This window comes from Monodelphis domestica, chromosome 3, assembly GCF_027887165.1.
Source record: "Monodelphis domestica isolate mMonDom1 chromosome 3, mMonDom1.pri, whole genome shotgun sequence".
Taxonomy (NCBI): domain Eukaryota; kingdom Metazoa; phylum Chordata; class Mammalia; order Didelphimorphia; family Didelphidae; genus Monodelphis; species Monodelphis domestica.
In genome coordinates this window covers 529,746,391-529,768,838 of record NC_077229.1, presented here as the reverse complement: position 1 = coordinate 529,768,838, position 22,448 = coordinate 529,746,391, and positions in this window count along the sequence as shown.

Below are 22,448 nucleotides of genomic sequence, written 5' to 3'. Positions count from 1 at the left end.
TATCTGCCTTATTGATGAGACTGAGCCAGACCAAAGGAGTTGATATGCAAAGCTGGATATGCCCTGAGGCCAAAACCTCTAGAAGGTGGGGTTAAGATGGAGCATTTTGGCTGGGACTAGGCTGCCTGCTCTGCTCTTTTCCTCTAGCTGCTTCTATGCAGCCTGTGTTCAACGCCCTGTTCCTGGCACAGCTTTGCTGGCAAGGTACTCCCTATGGGCTAGCACCCTTGCCCACCCAGAGATTCCAGTCACTGCTAGAGGCTCAGCATTGTAGGTGGAGAGGGGTCCTGGGACCTCCTTCTTCCTTCCCCTTAACCCACATGTTTTAGAATTCAGGCTTTTTTGGGGCATACCTTTTAAGTTGGGTCCAAGAGGAGGGCTCCCTAGTTTTGTCCTGTTGTTACATTTGGTTTTCAGTCCCCTCAAAGCATTGTGTTTTTGATTGATGAGGAAGGGTTTGTGGAGTTCTGAACTGTTACTGTCTCTCAGCTGCTATCTTGACTGCCTCTAGAGTTAATCCTCTATCCCAGTTTATTCTACTATACTCCAATTGGTTGTAGCCTTTTGTTTCCAGTTTCTTGTTGCCACAAAAAGCTATTATGAATATTTTAATATTTGTAGTTTCTTTTTAGCCTGCCTTTGAACTTTTTCCCATAAATAATCAGTACCGACTTCCAGGTATAAATAGTTTACTGTCTGTTCTTAAATAATATAAAATTGATTTCCATAAAAATTACCTAACTCAGAATTTTAACAGCAGTGTACTAGTGCACTTGTTACATCCTCTCCAACAACTGTTTTTAGTTTTGTCTTGTTGTGGCTTATATTTTAAGAAGACAGAAACCCCTTATTGGCTTTGGAGCTGGAAAAGTAATTATAATAAAGAGAGTGATCACCTTCTCCGCTTTTTTCTTTTCTGACAGAAGTCACGTTAGGCACATTCTCAGATACTTTCCAAGAAGTGATGGAGGAAGCCGGTGCTGGTCCAAAGTACCACCCCAGCCTTTTTGTGGTTGTCTCATATCATTAGAGTAACATTTTCATCCCAGGCAAACCTTAGCCTAGGCTGAGTTACTTTTGCATTTGTTCTTTCCCAGCTGTAGCATAACTAGTATTTACCCTGAGTTCATGCTTGGAGGTTGCTTTCTGAGTCAGAGAAATCTTAAGGTCTATCATTTCAGAGAAGAATGATTACAGGAGAAGAGTGAGGAGTCACGACTCTAGTCCTCTTGTCAACAGCTATTTTTTCTAGGAGCCCTGGTGTACTTGCTGAGGACCCGTCCCTTGTAAGCATTCAGGCCTGATTTTTGTATTTAGATGACCAAGCCCACTTACGACTTGTTTAGGTTTAATAGGCTGCTACTGAATGAAAGCACTGCAATTTTTAATAATTCAACGTGAATTTAAGTCCCATTGTAAAGTGGGAAAAGGTGTGATTTTAATAAAAAATTTAGCACATAATTTAAGCGTTTAGATTGTTATATTGGGAAGTGAGGCTTACTTCATGTGATGCTATACAAATCAGCTTCTAATAGGGATGCTTTGTATTTCTGCTATGCTTCGTTCCAAAGGAATGGAAGCATTTTACAACTATCACTGCTGTCTATCAATACCAATTTGTTGATCTAAATGATGTAATATAGATAGTCTTAATTCACAGAATCGTCCTTTGAAGGTCATCCCTGTCTCTGTGCATGTGAGATCTGCTAAGGCATTTCATGTAAGCCGGAAGCTAATATAGTTGTGTTCCAGACATACCCTGGCTTGCTAATGCTAAAATCATATCCTTAGAAATCCCATTCATTTGTAATTTAGGAAAGTCTCCCTGACTTGATGAGAATTCGTATTGATACTAAGCCTTTTTGCTGGTCATAATCTCTGAGGGCTATAGCTGAACATATTTTTATACATGCATATTGAGTGGGCCACAGTCACTGAGACATGGTTTATGCATTTTCCCCTCTACCAGACCTATGAATTTATCAGTTTATGGTACCACCCAACGAGAAAATTTTCTCGACTAAGGCAGACTTGTACTTTTTCTGTGATTTACATTCTTATGGAGTTCCTTGACACACTGATAGGTTAGATGACTTTGCTTGGGGTCACACAGCCATTATGTGAGAGAGGCTGCACTTGAACCCAGATCTTCTGGATGCTGAGATTGCCTCTCTTCACTATGCCACACTGCATCCCTATGACAACCCAGCTGCAATGGTGACTCGTAGCGATCAGGTGATAGTTGCTTACATTAGTAAGGCAATGGTTCTCAGTTCTAGTTAAAACTAGAGTTCACAAGGACTGGTAGTCCCTGATGTCCAACCATGGGAAGTAGCTTACTTAATTGACTTAGCTGAATAGCTTAGACTGGCAAGCAGAAATTAGACATTATTTGTTGAGCAGGGAAAGTACCAGCGAATAGTGGAGGGGAGAATTAACTCCAATTGCAGAAGGACCTTTTAATGATTCCCTAGCCAGCACTGAACCTTTGGGAACGAGCTCTCTACATGATTAGTAGGAAAAATTCCAACAGATGGCATAAAGACCTCGTCTAGCAGATCCAAAGGTGAACAGACTGAAAGGAAATAAGGCTATCCAATCAGACAAAGCCGTTCTCTTGAGGCACTGCACAATTGCTTTTCTAGGGTGGTGGATTATTTTCAGGCCATATGGGTGCTTTTTGTATCTCGTTGACAGTTCCAGCAAAAGCTCATTAAGATTTGTTGCTGCAGCTGTTAATATTCTTCTACTCTTGTAGGTTCAGAAAAAAAATCCTTCCCATTTCCCATTAGGACCGCAGACTAGTGATGTGTCCAGGACCATGCTCATATGCACTAGTTCCCATGACTGCCATAATTCTGTCACCTGCTCCCAAAGGCACAGTGATAGCTTTTCCAGTCGGACGTGGCCCCTTCTCTTCATGGGCCATGTTAGGTGACACTAAAGCCATCACCATGAATCCCATCTTCCTGTGTATAGCCACCATAGGAAGACAGCAGCTCCCATTCCATTTTTAGCACACATTCCGTGAATGTGACATCTCTTTATTTCATTCTGAACTCTCTTTAAGCTTCACATAGTGAGAGTGTCCATATCATGGCAATTTGTGTGGAAATTCAGTTGATGTGTTCAAGAAGGCCAATAGATACCAATGGAATTCTTGCTTTGCCCCCAACTCAAAAACATTGGTCTTCCAGAATGCTATGCCAGGTTGAAGACACAAGTGTGCCCCGATACCCATACTCGGCCAAAGATCCATCCCCTCAGAACCTAGGACTAAGTCCCCACCCACATGTCTTACTCCCAGAGAATCAGAATGCAGATGAGTTTAAAGCTAACAACGAGCAGAAGTGAGAATCCAGCTTTTCTTCATCTACAGAAAGGTAAGCTCTGTTGCAAATGATTAAAATACGAGTTATGATTATAAGTTACAAAATATGTTGGAGGGGAGGGGACACACACAGGGAGTACGTGCAACAAGACAATACCTGTGTGGGGTCTACGTGTAAAACATGTCAGGGCACACTGCTGTTGAGGTCGTTTTGTGTCTAAAATACAGCTGAGCCGTTAGAACCCTTTGATGATATCGCCCAGTTTCCTGCTTTTCCTCTCTCTGCCACGTGGCAGGAGTGTATGTGACTCCAAGATGTCTCACCTGCCGGTGCTCTTTGCTGGGCGTTTCCGCTATTGATTCTATGGTTCTCTGCTGCCATCTGCTAATCTTTAGCTACCAAAGAGAGCTTCAGGGGAGGAGTTTTCCAATTCTTCATTTTTATTCCCCCAGCAGATATCTTGATTTCTAATTCTGGGTAGAGCCGTGGCCATTAATCTGTATCTTTTCACAACCTTTTATACACTCCATTTATCAAAACTACAGAAAGCTCTATCGATCTGGAGTGAGAATATTCTTTCAATCCTTCTAGTTCCTTTGGTTGTTATAAAGATGAACTTGCAGCAAGCCAAAGGGCCAAGCAGAGCTGGCCACTCCTGCCCAGTTCCTTTAGCACTTAATCCTGCCTTTGTTATGCATTCCTGCCAGTGACGGACTATTTACCAGAAATTTCCTCCATTAAGGAATATGCAGTCCTGGAAAACCCTTCTAGATGCCAAGGAACAGCGCATAGGGAAGCTGCATCAGCTGTCATCAGTTAATATACACCCACACACGGATCGTCATCCTATTCTAGGTACGTGCCGTTACAAAGCTAATGGCACGCAGTATATACGAGCCACATGTGACATGAATCAAGCCTGAGCATATGTAGAAACCACATAGAGATATGTGTGGCCAAATGGAACACTGTAGCACAAACACAGGAGGGCACAAATGATACTGTCTGGCGTCCCGTATTAGGGCTGCTTACAGTAATCAAAGATCCTATGAAGAAAAATAATGCATGCAAATGTAGCATTAGTATGAACAGTAACAACCCTTTCCAGGTGGAGCCAAGACGATCAAACAGAGCCCTCAAGCTGAAATCTTTGAACATCCCCCTCTGAACAATTGAGAAATAGGGCATCCAACAGAATTCTAGAGCCACAAAGGCTGGGGGAGACTTTTTCTAGTCCAAGACAATTCAGGAGCTTGGAAAGAGAGGTCTAAGATTTGGGGGGGAGTTGGCCGGAATTGTGCATGGAGGCAACCCCAGCTTGGGTCCTTGGAGGCTGTAGCTAAGCAGCACTTTCAGGATCTTTCACTCTCTAGAGTTGGTAAGCGGACTGGACAATTGGTCAGAGAGTGAGTAGAGGGGGCCCCTGAGCTGGCACTGGGCCAAGGACTGGGTGCCGTTTGGTACCTAATTCCAGATTGTAGCTTCGAGGTGGAGAGGAGCATCCATGGGCCCAAGGAGGCAGAGTCCTGGTGGTAGTCTTAGGTAGGGAGAGAGAACAGAGGCTTTAGTGTCTGGTAGGCAGTTCCAGGGTAGAGAGAACAGTGCTGGCATTTGCAATCTTGGCATAGGAAGGGCTGAATAGAGAAAAATAGTTGGTATTCAGAATATTTATAAAGAACATTCTATATAGATATATTATTTCAATTCAATTCAGCAAACACTTCTGGCATCAATATATCTGGGAACCCCAATTTGTGGTAGATTGCTTGGGTAAGTCAGAGCAAAGCAGAGTCTTTGGATTTAAGGGACTTTTCTTTCTTTGGAAGCTGAAGGATTTATGCCTTCCACAAGAGATACATCTTCCAGGTAATCAGAACCTGCCACACAGACTCAATCAGTGGCCCTTTCCCTGGGTCAGTGCCCAGTGGACCCTGACACAATTGTTATTTGCCAGCTCTACTCGGTCTGCGTTTGGTGCTAACTCACAGAAATTCCGATTTCTATGACTTCGAAGGTGGTGAAAGCTTTTTAGACACTCATTGCTTCCCCTTTCTATGTTTCCTTGCTTTTGCACAAGAAATTCAATTTCATTTTTTAAATCAGTAAAAATTTGCTCCCAATTGAAAATGAAAGAAAAAACACCTGGTATAAATATGTATAATCAAGCAAAATTAATATCCGCATTAGCTATATTTTTATGCACATTATGTAAACACACACATGTTTGTATATAAAACAAACATATACACATATGTGTAATGTCACATCAGTGATTGAATAGTATGCTTCATCATTAATCTTCTGGAATTATTGTTACTTCTGCTGATTGGAATTCCTAATTCATTCTTCTTTGTCTTTATGATTGTTGTTAATATATAAATTGTTTTCCTGAATGTGTTCCAAATAATTTCATATAGATATTCTCAGGTTTCTGTGAAATCATCATCATCATAATCATCGTCATTTCATTGCAATAATAGTCTATCAGATTTATATGCCATAATTCATTCAGCTATTCTCCAGTCGATGGGCATAATGTCAGACTCTAATTCTTTGCCACCTCAAAAAAATTATAAATATTTTTGTATTTCTTAGAGTTTGTTTTACTTTGGACTAATCTCTCCATTAATCTACTTATCTCTTATTCAGCAATTGTTCCTTTCTCACCTTTCTTTCCTGATACTCTAGTGAATAAAATGTATTTCCTTTGTGTGTGTGTGTGTGTGTGTGTGTGTGTGTGTATGTGTGTATTTTTCCCTCCTTTGACCAGTTTCAGATAAGTACAAAGTTCAAATGTGTTAGTTGCACCCCCTTCTTCCTATTTTACGAAGACTTTTAATTGTGCATCTCGATTATATGAAATGATTTCCCTTAAACTTTTCTTGTATTCCTCTCAAATGACTTCCTTGGTCTTTTGTTTAACTAGGCTCCTACTCTGATTCATAATGATGGTATTCAGAAGGGACACAGGAATCTCTTTCACATATTAGATATAATCAGTTTGTCCTTGTTTAGTCCCTTGTAATTGCTTTTATGTTTTTCTTAATTTCTATGTTTGTTCTCCAAAGATTCTATGGAGCACTTAAAAAAATTAGGAATGTTTGGAAGTTAGCTATTTCATTAAAGATCTCCCCCATCAACCTCGATATGATTAGACTTAATTTTTCTTGGTAAATTTTTCTTGGTCATAAGCCTATATCATTTGCCTCCTAAAATATTATATTCTAAGCATTCTGCTCTTTTATAGTGGTGCCTGCTAAATTGTTTGTCATCCTGACTGGTTCCTCATTACTTTCATTGTTTCTCTCTGACTGCTTAAAGTATTTTTTCATTGACTTGGAAACTCTGTTTTTTTTACTATAATGCTCCTGGGAGTTTTCATTTTAGTGTTTCTTTTAGGTGACTGATTATTTCTGTTTCCACTTTCTCCTCTGGTCTTAAGAGGATTGGACAGTTCTTCTTTTAAGATTTCTTGAAATTTGAGGTCTAGGTCATTTTTTTTTATAGCATGAGTTTCAGGTGGTTTAGTGATTTTTAAATTTTTTTTCTCTTCTATTTTCTACATGAGTTGTTTTTCCTATGAAATCTCTCATATTTTCTTACTTTTTTCTTCACCACTATATGCCTCAATTTGTTTAGCCATTCCTCATTTGATGGATGTTCTCTCATTTTCCAATTTTTTTGGCCACCACAAAGACTGTGGCTATGAATATTTTTGTACAACCCTTTTTAATGAACTATTTGGGGGTACAAATCTAGTAGTAATATTGTTGGATCAAACAATCAAAGGCTGAGCCAGAGCATTTGGACCTTAATTAGTTTTTGGGTATGGCTGATTCCTTGATTTTCAAGCTGAAGTGTCACTGGTTTTCATAGACAGTTGGGAAGAGGAACTGACAGTCACATAGCCTTGTGACTGATAGCTAAGACACCTGTCAATCAAAACCACCTGTGTCTAGTGCTGAACCAAGTGACATTTTAGTAGGGGCTTATTTTTTTCATAGTGGCTGCTCATACTAATTTTACTTTCTATAGCCAATGTTATTCCCCCATTATTCCTGTATGGTTGCCAATATGTTATAAGGAATAATGGGAGCCGTGTATGCTTGTTTGATGTGGATACCATATCTGTTTTTAACAATGATTCCTGACTTTTGTTACATGTTACTTGGATATGAATTGCTGAAACCATTAATGGAATTATCTATTCAGAGAGTGTGTTCATACATACCTATTGCTTTGATGGGTTTTGCTATTGTGTACAAGTTTCATTGGATTTTTGTTGTAACTATTTAAGATCAAGAGTGTTTGTGCTATGTTGTTCAGGGGTTCAGAGATGAAACAAATGATGATACAAATATAAGTAAAGCTGGATATGATGGAAAAGCATTTTAATGAAGCTCTTGTGAATTCAATTCACAACTTGACAAGCAATGCATTAGTGTCCCAATTTTGCCACATCTCCAACTTTTATTATTTTCCTTTACTGTAATATTGACTAATCTGTTAGGTGTGAGGTGGTACCTCAAAATTGTTTTGATTTGCATTTCTCTAATTAGGAGGGATTTAGAACACTTTTTAATGTGATTATTAATAGTTTCAATTTCTTCATCTGAAAACTGTCTATTTATGTCCCTGGACTATTTGTCAATTGAGGAATGATTTGATTTCCAAGCTGCACTTTTCTTTTAGCCTTTCTAGTAGATGTTTTGGAATCATTCTTTTCTGGTTTTATGTGTTAAGCATTCCTATTATCATAGTAACTTTTTATGGGGGAATTCTTATTTTTAATTGCTCCTTCTTGCAGCCTATTTCCTGAATATTGTTAATGTTCTGGATAAACTTTGCAAACTTCTGGAGGTAATTTCTTAGCTACTCCTACTGCTTTCTTGAGGTTTTGGGTATGGTATTATTCCAGGACCTCAAAAATGCTTAGTCTGGGAATGTGACAGTTTTCAGTGACCCCTTAAAGTGGTCTTACACAGGACAAAGTCTGTTCACTAACCCTTTTGTCCAAACTTTAAATGTTCCAGACCTGAGTTTGGATATAAGCAGTATTAGACTACAGATAGACTCAGTTTTTCTCAGAGAGCTGGAAAGCTCTACTAGATCAGAGGGAGAGAATTGTAAGCTTCCCTTGGTCTGCAATTCCTGCCTTGATTATCCCTCTGTAGGTTTTAGAGTGGGTTAGAAGCTGACCTTACTTCCATACATTTCTTTCAAAATTTTCTAACTTTTTTTTAGCACCCAGCTCACTAATGTTGAGCCTTAAAAACAGATAATATAGGGAGAAACAGTTTTTTATACCAAGCTTTTAAATGGTGAGATTATAGTCATTAACAGGGAAGATAAAAGACAGTATTCACTGGTCCATTGAAGCATTCATTGAACTCTTCCCATGTAAGGAGATCCTGGAGACTGTGGAAAGGAAAACTGAATCAAGCTTTGAATTTTCTGCCACTGAGGTGGAGCAAACAGCAGTTGGAATATTAGAGTGAAGATTGATGGATAGCAATAACAATGCAATAACACAGAATATTCAAATTATCAGACCTCCTGGAGGCAATGACACTGAACGGAAGGATGACATTACAAAAGAACATACCAATGACAATAGAAAAGTCAACCGTAAATCCTTATGTCAAAGAATTCCAACCAATAGCAACGGTATAGGAAAAAGCAAACACAGACAATATTATACCATCCTTAAGTCTCCATGCTAATGCAATTCCACTGCAAACTGATGATGGATTGCAAAATGAATGTTCAAAGCAACAAGTCAGTAGCTGAAGAACAAAATGGGGATATGATCAACATAGAAATACAAGCACCTAGGGTCCAAGAATGCCAACGAAATGAGAACACAGAACCGAGAGTCATGATAAAAGTGAGTAATGAAATCTACTCAGTCCTTATTGATACAGGGGCAACTAAATCTGTTTTTAAAAACATCTCCTGAAAACAGCCAAATCACAAGTTATGTACAAATAATGGGGGCTACAGGGAAAAAAAAACAGAGAGTACCAAAATAAAAATCAAAGATGGTAACTCTAGGACCCCTAACAATAGAACACACATTCTTGTTAATCTCAAAATGCCCAACCAACCTTCTTGGGAGAGATTTTTTTTTTTTTGTGTAAAATCAAAGCGACCATTCAATGTGATAAATCAGGGAAAATCTACATCTACCCAAAGATTCTTTAAAACATTATACACTGCTCTTTATGGCACAAGTGGATGATGTATAAGATCAGAATGAAGGTACAATATTTGAAATACCTAGTGATATACCAGAAGGGCTTTGGACTACTCATTCTACAGATGTAGGAATTCTAAAGTCAGTAACACCAGTAAAAGTAGACATTAAAGAAGGCACACCACCAAAGATACCACAATACAAACTAAGTAAAGAAGCCATAGATGGAATCAACCCCATAATTCAAAATTTGTTAGATCAGAAAATTTTAGTCCCAACAATTTCAGAGTACAGCACACCAATCATACCCATAAAGAAAGCAAAACGTGACTCTGAAGGAAAAATTCAATGGAAACTGGTCCAAGATTTAAGAGCAGTAAATAACTTTGTAAAAATGTCCCATGCAGACATTCCAAGTTCATCTAAAATAATCTCAAAAATTCCAAGTAAATCTAGATATACCATCATTGATCTGTGTAGTGATTATTTTAGCATTCTGTGAATCTTAAAAACTATTCAGACTGTACCTTAGAAGATTTGGTCTAGCTATTCCTTTATTATAACAATGGAGATACTTGGTCTAACAAGAATCAGGAATGTATTGGGAACTTTTAAAATTACTCCACCCTACTCAGACAGTGCCTTAGGGGAAGATAAAGTTGTAAACTGCTGTTTGAAAAATGGAGGAACTTAACTCATACCTTATAGTGAAGCTAGAACCTTAAGATAGGTCTATTTTTAGATCTAATACAACAAGGTGTTAAGTACCTGTAAAGATTAAATTAATCACAAAAAGGTCAAGTAACTTACAAAAGGCAAGCTTAACAAAGAGGTATGAAGTACTGAGAAGATATCATCTAACCAGAGAAGGTGAGAACCAAAGATGAGAACTAAGAATGGGCAGTGTTGGAAAAAAGCATCTACTGTGATTGGTAGATGTGAAAATTTAGGGGAGGTGACATATGAGAAAATTTCTTTAAAAGAAAGGGGTAAAAAGTCAGTTGAAGCATTTCAGCTTGGATTGGTATTGAGTTCAGAGTGGAAGAACCTAGCTTGGAGAAGGTCTTGTGGTGAGTAATAAGACTGACTCACTCTCCCTTAGATTCAGGGAGGCCACTTTGGCCTAGGTCTTTAACTACTGCTTGGCTCAGCCTGAGCCAATTCTCTCTATAAATCTCCAGCTAACTTGGGTATTTTCATATTTGGGAATTTCCCCATGGTGACCACTTATTTTAGATTTTAAGTCAAAACACTAAAATTATCCTTATAGTTTTTGGCATTTACAATTCCAATTGCAAAGGGAAACCAAAGAATCTTTGCTTTCACATGGAATGGAACTCAGTTAATTTGGGGAAGATTACCAATGGGATTCTGGGATAGTCCAACAACATTTTGCCAAATCTTGCAACAAGATTTAAAGAACATTCAATTCAAAGAAAGTAAAATTGTGCACGATGTGGATGGCATTCTTCTTGCATCCCCATTTGCTAAAGTTTGTTACCAGGACAGTAAAAAACTCCTCCTAGAGTTATATAAGAAAGGTCACAAAGTTTCTAAATCAAAGCTATAATGGGTCATGCCTAATGTTGAATACCTAGGATTTATCTGAAAAGGGAATGAGAAAGATTTCCAAGAAAAGAGTAGAGGACATACAAAAGATCAGTGTGCCAAAGACTAAGAAACAACTAAGAGCCTTTTTAGGAGTAACAGGATTCTGTATACAATGGACCCCAGGCTATAGCCAAATAACAAAATACCTTATAGACTTAACCAAAAACACAGTCAGAGAACCTTTGAAACTAACAAAAAAGCACCTCCAAGCCTTGGCACAGCTCAAAAAATCAATCACAACAGCTCCACCCTTAGATATTCCAGACTACAACAAATAATTCCATCTCTTTGTACATGAAGGAAGAGGCATAGCTTCTGGAGTGTTAGTCCAAACTTTATGACCCAATAGGCCAGAATCTGTACACATCTGGATATAATTGAGAAAGCAATGATTCCCTGTTTGAGAGAAATCACAGCCACAGCAACCATGATCCAAAAGTCATCTGATTTGGTATTAGGTTCAAAACTTAATGTCTACTCTTAACACCAACTAGAGTCCATATTGAAGAAATGTCATTTATAAGCTTGCACACAGCAAAGACTTTCTCAATATGAAATTGTGTTACTAAGCAACAAAAAAGTCACTTTAAAACATTGCCAACCATTGAATCCTGCAACCTTGATTTCAGATTTTCCGTTTGAAGGGGAACCCATACATAATTGCCAGGAAACAATACCATTAGTAGAAAAACCAAGAAATGATTTAAAAGACACTCCCCTGGGAAAACCTGACATTGAAATGTATACAGATGGTTTGATAGTTAACAGGGAAAGATACACTGGATCAGCAGTTGTAACACAAATTTAGACATTATGGTATTCATCCTTACCAAACCATGTGAGTGCTCAAGGGGCAGAGCTAGTTGCTTTATTAAAAGCTTTGAAAATTGGGAAAGATAAACAGGTCAATATTTACACAGATTCCTGGTATGCATTCTCAGTAATTCATGCCACAGCAGAAATTTGGAAACCTAGAGAATTTTTGATAAGTGCAGGCAAAGAGATTGCATATGCCAAAGTCATAATGAGATTTCTTGATGTCATACAACTGCCCAAGGAAGTGGCAATAATCCACTGCAGATTACACACAGGTAATAAAGATCATGTGTCCTCAGGAAACCACAGAGCCAACATTACAGCAAAATTTTGAGCTAGAAAAGGACCTCTACATATATTGAATTTCTTAATTGTTGAACAGGACAATCTAACACCTACAATGAGTGGGAAATCCAATCATGGATAAAGAACTTAGGTACAAAACAAATGAGGGGCATATGGTTTTCACAACTAGGCAAGCCCATCCTGCCTAGAATGTTATTCTATCACGTGTGCACAAGAACACTGTGGAGTGAGATGATTTTGGACTGCATCTGGAATATCCTCATATTCCATAAGAGTCTGTCAGAAATGTAAAATTTGTATGGAGTTCAATTATGGAGTTTATAAGACCAAAGGGTTAGGATGTCATTCCCTATCATATACTCCATTTGAATGTATACAGATAGATTTTATCAACATGCTGAAAGACAAAGGGTTTAAGTATTGCCTTATCATCATAGATAGATTGACTAGATGGCCAGAAATTTTTCCTGCCAAAAGAGCAACACAGCATTTGTGCTCAAAATCCTATTAAAAGAAAGAAAACATACCTAGATTTGAGATTCCCACAAAATTGAACTCATAGCATGGGAGTCATTTTACTCAATCAATATTAAATGAAATTTATAAAAGTCTAGGAATACAAGCAACATACCACACACCATATCATCCCCAAAGTTCAGGGCAAGGGGAGAGATTAAATAAAGACATCAAAACATTAATAGGGAAATTTTGTGCAGAAATACACCTGAAATGGACAGACATTCTACCATTAGTTTTGTTCCATCTTAGAACAAGATCCAGTGGAGATCTGCACATCTCTCCATTTGAGATGGTATATTGACACACAATTTGGCAAGAAAGGACTTGTAAACCAGCTTACGTGCAATAATTGGAGGAGATTGTCAAATAACAAAATATATACAGGCTTTACAAACAAGAATAGCAGAATTGAATGAAATGGGCTTAATACAATAAACAGTACCCCTGGATTACAATTTGCACAACATCAAACCAGGAGATAAAATATACATAAAAATTTCAATAGAAAATTGGCTACAGACATAAAATGGACTGGACCACATGAAGTATTACTTACAAACCCAACAGCTATAAAAATTGCATGGAAAGACTCATGGTTCCACTGTTCCCACATAAAATCAGAAAAATCCAACATCACTGTAACAGACATAGAAGAAGAAGTTAGACAAAAGATAATGATGAAAACAAAAACTGATTAACATCAAAGTACACCACAAAGAAAGAATAGGGCCACATAATGTTCGAGACAATGAGATCACAGGAGACAAGCTTGCCACAGCGAGAAGAAAACAACTTTCCAGCACAGAGGAAAAGATCTTAAAACATCCCAGAGCAAAAGCATCAAGAATAGCTACCAGAAAGAAGAAACAAAGAGAAAAAGCTGATATGGAAAGCTAAAACTTTGAACTTTGTAAATTGGTTTATACAAGAAGAGGACAGATGGAAAACAGAACTTAAGAGTGCAGCAAAAGCATAAAACAAAATTAATTTCATATATTAAGGAAATAGCATGCAACACTACATAACTTGGAAGAAAGAAGAGGACCATCAAGTCAAGATGAGAAGTGGAAATCTGAAGAAACTTGATAAATATCCATTCAACACAATACTATTAGACACAAAATCCCAAATCACAAACTAACATATATTAGGAGAGCTTGTGTAAATAAATGAGCATCTGAACTTGCATTTATGCAAAATGTAAATATGTATATAGTTAGTTCCATAAGTTTTTAGACAAATAGAAATATCAGTAGATATTTCTATTTGACTGACATCAGGATGTGGGAACAATGTATTTTTTGGTATTATATGTAAGTAATCTCTGTAAATGTATATACTGTAATTAGGTTAGTAACATAGTTATAGGGTCTGTAAATATGTAACATAGCATGTATATATGCTGTACATAAGATTAGGTTATAGATTAGACTAGGGATTTAGAAAATAGTTATAATAAGTAGGGAATAGATTAGTAGTAAGTTAAGTTAAACACAGCATAGACAGTTATACTTAGGAATAGCCTTAAGCTGCATTTGCAGATAGTAAACTTTTAATTGTTTATTGTAAAGCTGATGCTGAAATTGTATTTAATGGAAATATATATAGATAAAATAGTTTACAAATAATTATATATAAATAAAATAGGAAAAATGTATTAGTTTAACTTAGCAAGAGTAAGTAGTATAAGCATTGATTCAAATTTTTTTGTAATGGTTTTGTTCAAACAATTATTGTACTGAATTTATTGTAAAACTCCAAAACTACCCTTACCCGTGTAATGATGGGTTGTAGGAAAAAAAAAACATTGGGGGTGAATGGAATGTTGAGGATTGACATTTGCATGAAGCAAGAACAACAGTTAGGAACTGAATAAGGTCTTCTGGGAAATTCTCTTGAGGAGCAGGGTCTGGAGGACTGAGACACAGTAGGTAGTGGAAGGAGGAGCTATTTCTTGGGGCCATTCAAGACACCTGTGGAGATTTCTGTCACAGACAAATCCCAATGTCAAGGGTTCCTGTTTAAATATCGCTGGTTCCTGTCAAGAAACCCAATTTCTTCAAAGACTTTCATTTCCCTGAACAATTGAGATACTAGACTCTAATCGGTGAGCAGTGCTCTCTCCCCTTTTTTCTACCTCTCCCTTGGGTATGAGAAAACCTTGTACTTCAGTAATTAGTTTTATTTAGAAAGATATTTAGAGCAACCAGAACCCCTCTAACCTTGACCTTTTGCCCCAATCAACAATTAATTCAAACAAGCTGTCAGATAGCAAATTCAATGTTGTTTATTTATACCTAGAGAGTAAGCCCAAAGGAGCCCTCTCTCCCTGTCTCGAGATAGAAGTACCTCTATTCCTGGACTTTTCTTAACTGTGTGCTCTACCTGGATTCCTGTGGATCATGTCATCAAACAAAGGGATTTAAAGGGAGTGGTTTGAACTGTAAGGCTGATCTTTAGGGGCATCAGCCCAAAGAGACAGGCCCAACCAGCTCTGAAGGTCAGATCCTTTTCTTCTTGCTGTCTAGTGCTAAAAACTTTAAACTTAAGAAAACTAGCATAGCTTAGCATAGACAGAAATAAAAGAAACCCTCCACCAGCCTGCAAGGCCTGGCCTCAGCTCAAAAGCTGAGAGAGGCTCAAACTTCATCTAGGGAAATCCTGATCCCCTCTTCCCTGATACCTCTCCAATCCAAACTTGTTATTAAAATTCATCTTTAATTAAATAACCTGCAGTCAGATAAGAGGACTAACATTTCAGGGGGACATAGAGGGAGCAGAACCTAAGGTCAGCCATTCAACCCTAAATGGTCCTTATCATACCCCTGCGGGGAGACCTTGGTCCAGGGGGAGGCTTGTCCCTCAGGGGGAGTCTGTGCTTACCTGCTCTGGCGTATCTTCAACATCAATCAATAGAGAAGACGTCCCCTCAGGCTATCATAAGTGGCCCATTTTCTCCAGATCCCCATTTTTCAAAGACAGCCTCTCAGCAGGGGGCATTTATCTCCTTTTACCTCGCCAGCAGCCATATTCCCTCTCTCCCTTCAACTCCTCCATTTCCTGTTACAAAACCTTCCTTATCTCCTGTCCCTCTTCAATCATCTACAACTCCTTTGATTATTACAAGACAGAATGATGTTTTAGGGTGAGAAAATTACATTGGTAGGTTGGGAAAGGAAACAGAGTGAGTAAGAAAGAAAGCTTCAAGAAGAAAATAGCAGTTTTCTCTTAGTAGTACCTTATTTTTCTTGGATACCAACTATTTGTTAGTAATTTTCACTCTTTCCCCTTTAGGTCAAAGATCATTATCATATCTGGAGAAAAACACAACAAAGTAAGAACTAAACAGTTATGATTATTTTGTCACTTATCATTTGTCAGTTATCATTAACCCATTCACTTCCATGGACATTATGCCTTTATTCTACCCTTCCTCAACATAGCTTAAAAAAAAAGGAACAGGGGGCAGCTGGGTGGCTCAGTGGATTGAGAGTCAGACCTGGAGATGGGAGGTCCTGGGTTCAAATCTGACCTCAGACAGTACCTACCTATGTGACCCTGGGCAAGTCACTTGACCCCCACTGCCTAGCCCTTACCACTCTTCGCCTTGGAACCAATACACAGTATTGCTTCTAAGACAGAGGGTAAGGGTTTAAAAAAAAGAACTAACAATAACAGAATTTCACTTTTTTTGTCTGTGACTTTTCTTTCCTGCCTCAATTTATTTTAAATTCTATCATTTGTGCTACTGTTCTGATGGTATGGTAACATGCTTTGTATTCATCCTCTTTTACTTTCTTATGTGTCCATCATCCAGTTGTACCTTTTAAAAATCTTACAATAGTTGGTCAATTAGTTCTTTTGATCTACATTGGTTTCTTTACACAACTCCCTTTTTTCTTCTCTATGACACTTGAGTCTCTCTTTGTGGCTTTAGAACTTCCTTATTGAATGTCTTTTTTATCCTTTTTTAGGTGACTTCCCCCCAATAATTTTAGAATATCAGGTCATTTCCATCCTTCCTCCAAAGGAAAATCAGGTAGGAAATTTGTGCAGAATGTCATAAAGAGCCATTTTAGAACTTCAAGCAGAAGAATAATATAGAGAAGGAATATTAGTGTACAGATGATAAAAAGTATTTGTTGGAGTGGGGACAGCTTGGAAGTGGAGATGGAGAGTATAACACGAATTAGAATAGTGTTAAAGTAGTCCAGGCATGGACAGTTAAACTAGAGTGCTGCTCATAGAAATATCATAGATTGACAGTGGTAGGTTTCCTACAGGTCACTTAGGAAGCACCCTCATTTTATAAAGGAGTTGCCTGAAATCACGAAACTGGCCCAAAGGCACATGGGTAATAAATGCCAGAAGTGGTCATTTGTCCCAAATCAATGCTAAAGTTCGTGCTATTTCCATTGTCCCATAGTGACAAACTGAATAGAGTGAGTGAGGAATAAGAAAAAAATCAAAGATAATTCCTGTACCTCCAGGTGAAACCAGGGAAATAGTAGTGTTGTTAATAGGGCAGGTAGGTAACAGGAGCATTTATGAAGTCCTTATTATGTTCCAGGTGCCACGCTAAGCACTGAAGATTAAAATATGGGAAAAAGGAAGCCAGTCTTTGCCCTCAAGGAGCTTACATTCTAATAGGAGAGGATGACATATACAAAGGGAACTGAAGGGGAAGGGGCAGAAGGGTGAGGAGGAAAAACCCACGCAGGGGTATGGGGATGAAATCTGAAGAACCAGAAACGTAGCTGGGAGCGCCATGAAGCATGGTGCAGTGGAACCCATTCTCAAAATGGGGGCCTTGGAAGGAATTCACCAGTGAGTCAAAAGGACTTGAAAGATGGCATAGTGACCCTTGAAGAAGGTTGGCATTGTGCCAGTTTGTTCCAGCTGCTTCTCCCTGCAGGGCCCAAGGGCAAGATGGCTACTTTCAGGCTTGGATCTCTGAGAAACAACCCAAATCTGACTTTTTGATCTTAACTACAGCAGGTTTATTAAAGTTAATAATTAGGATGGGGTGAGGAATGGAGAGCTTGGGGATTTCCCCAGGCTAATAAACTCTACCCAACCCAGAACCCACTGATCCACAAGGGTCTCTTCAGGCTCCAACAAAATCAGAGCTACCGTGTCTCCCTCTCTGTCTAATGTCCCCAAATTCCTGACTAGCTGCCCCAATCTGAGCCCATCCAAATGAGTCTTTGGTGAGATTTCAGGTCTAGTAGCTGGAGCAGGAGTCAGGTGACAGGACTGATCTCGTCACCAAAGAATGCAGGCTCACACTGCAGAGGTAACTTTGCAGATGAAACAGACAAGATGGAATCTTCCCTTCTGATGAGTTCAGTAGATGTGACTAGAATAAGGAACTTGCTGGCTGGGCTTCTGAAGGGATGATCAGGACCAAAGGAGATTAGAAAAGGATCACAAGCTGGATCTGAGGGAGAGCAAAGTCCAGAAGCTGTTTTCTCTCTCACTCCTTCCTTCCTCTCCTCCTCCAGGAGGACAGTTAACTCCTTCAGAACACTGTCCCAGAATTCCAAGAATCCCTTTTCCATAGTCCATCTTCTGCAATTCAGCCAATTCCTGTATCTTCACTCTGCAAATTGGCATTCTTCCCAAATTGATTCATTTCTTCCTTTCAGACTAGAATGGCAGAGAGATTTTTCAGATCATTGAGGGAACTTCCAAGATGAATATGAGAAGAGAATTTGATGAGGGAATCTGAATTGAGATAAAAATAATTAATTCAATTTTGTACAAACAGAGTTTGTGGCATTAGGAGGACATTTAAGGGAAAATTAAGTATATATACAGCTGGAAATGTTAACCTGGGTTATAGGTGAGAGGGAAGAGATATTGCCTCATCTACAGAAGAGAAACATCTGCTTACTTGGAGTAATCTATAATAAAGTACATTAGTAATAAAATAAATTAATAACTACCATAGTTGAAATAATGAGAGGAAATCACCTCACTGCAGTCATGAATGTAGAGAGTTAAGAGGAGAAAAGTAAGGAGACGGCTTACATCCAAGGGGCAGGATGCATAGCAATGATGGAGACAAAAGGGACACATTGAGAAGTAGGAAGATTTTAGGGTTGTAGGATTTTATCCTTGGAAGGGAGATTATCAAATTCAATCATCTGATTTTACAGATTAGGAGAGTGAGACCCAGAGAGGACTTGTCCAAGGTTACATTGTTAGCAAATAGAGTTGTGATTTTTTACAGCTATTAGGAAGGTAGTGCAATCGATCTGTGCAAAAGTACAGCAGCTATTGCTGAAAATAATACTGTTAGAGCAGTTGCCTCTCTCAGACCTTGCCTGTAGAATGCCTATAAAAGCTAAGCTTGCAAAAGCATATGTATATCAGTGTAAACAATCTCTTCTACCAAAAAATATCGGAGGAGAGCTAGGCAGCCAGGTTAGGTCTTTGTGTGACACAGCAGAGCTTTGAAAGTGTTGATGATGCTTAGTTTGAGGCTACATGGGTGTCATTGTGTGTTTGTGCTTCTCTATGCTTATATCTGTGGGAAGAATATGAATGGGCTGGCTTAGAGTCTGCTGGAAGTCTTAAATGGGAATACACACTGAAGGGCTTGGGTAGTGAGGTTGATGCCAGCAAACAATACCTTTGGAATTCTGAGCTTCTTTCTTAAGCAACCCAATACCAGAGATCTCAGGATTCATATACTGAAATGATCTTATTCCATATCTAGTGTTCTTTGTACTAGTGTCAAGAAAAGGAGAGGAGAATTTCAGTACATAGTGATGAGTCAACAGCATTCAATCTTGAACAATGCCTACATTGACCAACAACTCCCCCCAAGGACTCTAGATTTGTCAAAAAAAAGTTGTCTTCGATCTCTTAAGAGATTTATTTTGTAGTGGTTTTTATTACTGCTCACTTTAAAGAAACAGGTAATTATCAAATTCATCTCTTCAAATCTTGTCCACCATCTCACTTTGGTCTCATATTTCCACCCCACAACACGCAACCTTCAATTTTAACCCAGATAGATGTGATTTAACAAAGAGATGGTAAGAAAAGAAATGAAGCCAGGAGATAAGGACCACATGGTCCATGAATTTAACAATGACAGAGAAGGGAAATAGTTTGGCATCAGGGGTAAAAGGGTACAAGGGAAGGGTTCTTAGGATAGGGAACATCCTAGCACATTTGAAAATAGAGGAAGATATTCATGATGCTAAGAAATGGAAGATGCTAGAAATATTACTTTTCCTTGGTAAGTAAAACTATGAGAAGTAAAGTAGAGGGGGAAGGGTTGCCTTTAAAGAAGAGCTAGCATATCTCTTCTGTTCTTAGGGGAAGAAAGGATAAGGGAATAGATGTAAAAACTTTGATAAACTGAGGTGAGAAAGAAGGGAGGATAAGAGAGCTTATTCTGAATGTCTTTGCTTTATAAAGTAGTTCGGGAAGGGAAGAGATCTTGGGGAAGTGTGAGAAAGCAGAAGTTTTCTAGTAACTTCTGTTAGGAGTGCCCTAGGGCATCTATTCATAATTTAGAGGGGAAAAGATTGGTAAACTGAAGCAAGCAATGGACTGAAGCTGGCCAGACACAGTCTTTGATGAACTAGAACTGCACAATCCCATGCTTTTCTCTTGGACTGTGAATATCTTATTTTGCATATGGAATCGATTTCATTCTGAGCCATTGTGTATTGCTCAAACTTATTCCCTTCCTTCCCTTTATCTTCCATTGATTTCAGTTCATTTTATCTTCCAGGGGGAAAACTGCCCAGGATAAGGTACTAAATGAAGGATCTCAGTTTAAGCATGAATTCTTGTGTGAGCAGCTTCCTGGCCCTTATAAGCTCCATGAATCTTTACCTTTTTTCATATCTCAATCACTAACTGAGTGGAAGTTTTCCATCTTCTTAATGAAATCTTTAAAATGACTTCATGTCTGTTGAAATGTTCCATCTTGTAGATGAGTGGAAGAATTCTTATTCTTAGGGAGACTGAAGGAACTGTACTCTCTATAATCATGGTGAAATATTAAGTTTATTAGGCACTAGGCAGGCTTTTACCTGGTATCCCTTCATCATTTTGAGTATGATAGAATAGTGAAAGTTCTCATTTTCTTTTCTTTCTGGTGAAAAATTACCCTAGCTTAGACATATACAAATGAGAGAGCCAAGCTAAATTTTAAAATGTAACCTCCTATAGTGTTTGGATCAAACACAACCTATTTGACATTATTACCTTTAACATATCTGTGCGATAGAAATGCATAAATCCAGTTAAAAAGTTTGGTTCTTGGGAAAGATACAAAGTTGGAAATAAAGACTAATTTTCCTATGGAATGCCTCCTGGCCAATGAGGGGCTAGCCCTGAGGATAGATACACATATGCCCACCCAAATCCTCCTTCTTAAGAGCTGGGGCAGATATCTTTTAATTTTACTATTGGCTTACTGGGGGATGATTAAGAACCTTTTAATTGTTTGGCGAGCTAGAAATGAGAATGCACACCGAAGGTTCAGTTGCTTTTTTCCCCAGTAACTTTTGAAAGAGGGGGAAGAATGCTCAGTTGGGGGGGACAGTAGGTCCCTGCCTGTTACTCAGCTGCTATATGTCTATGAATGCTAGAGCTCTCATTTATTTTGGAGTTTTCATTCTGCTGAAGAGGTAGAACAGATACACACTTGTGATTTGGGGAATGAGGAAATGCCGGTGGGGAGCAGAAAAGGTTTCCAATAGGCATTGGCCCCCGAGTCAGAACTTGAAGGTGCTCAAGACTCTGAGAGGTAGGGCTGAAAGAGGAAAGCATTTCATGGACAGGGAAGAGCTGTGAGCCAAGACTTACTCATGGGAAATGGAATGGCGAGTTGGGGGTTTAGATGGAATAGAGAGTATAAAGAGGAGTCATGAGAAAGAGTCCAGAAAAGCAGGCTGGACTAGATTTTAAAGGATTTCAAATGCCAAGTGGAGGACTTTGCATTTTATCCAAAGGCAACGTGGGCCATTGAAGTAGGGTGATAAAAGAATCACAGCTATGGGGGAACGGCTTGATGAGAGGGACTGATAGAAGCAGGAAGTCCATGTAGATAGAAGCTAATTCCAACAGTTAAAGCAAGAGATGATAATGGTCTGAATTAAGTTAGAAGCTGGGTGAGTGGGTGAGAGGGAAGTGGAGAGAATTGATGCCAGAGATGTTAGAGGAGTAGAATATCTGCAATCTTTCCATTTGCAATCTTAATCATTCTGGACTGTGACATCCCATGATTCATCGCCAGCCAACTCTCATTCCATTTCAAATTCAATATGGTTATGGATAGGCATAACCAAAAGATGCCCCGTAGCAGAGCGTGCAATCAGCTTCGGATCTGAATCACAGCAAGTGTAGACCCTTTGGTAACTTTTTTTCTCTGGATTTCAGAATCTCTGAATGGATATTAGACTTCTTCCAAGAAGACTGTAGACTGCTTTTGGCTCTCTGATATTTGCGATCTCTTCTTGATGACAGTCTTTTCCAGCACTGGTTTTCTACCACCCAGGGCAAAATAGAGGCAATGAGGTGGCACTGAGGATAGAGATCTGGACCGGAAGCCAGCAAGACTTGCATTCAAATGACGCTTTCTAGCTATGTCACTCTGGGTAAGTAATCTAACTGCTGTCTGACTCAGTTTCTTCATCTGT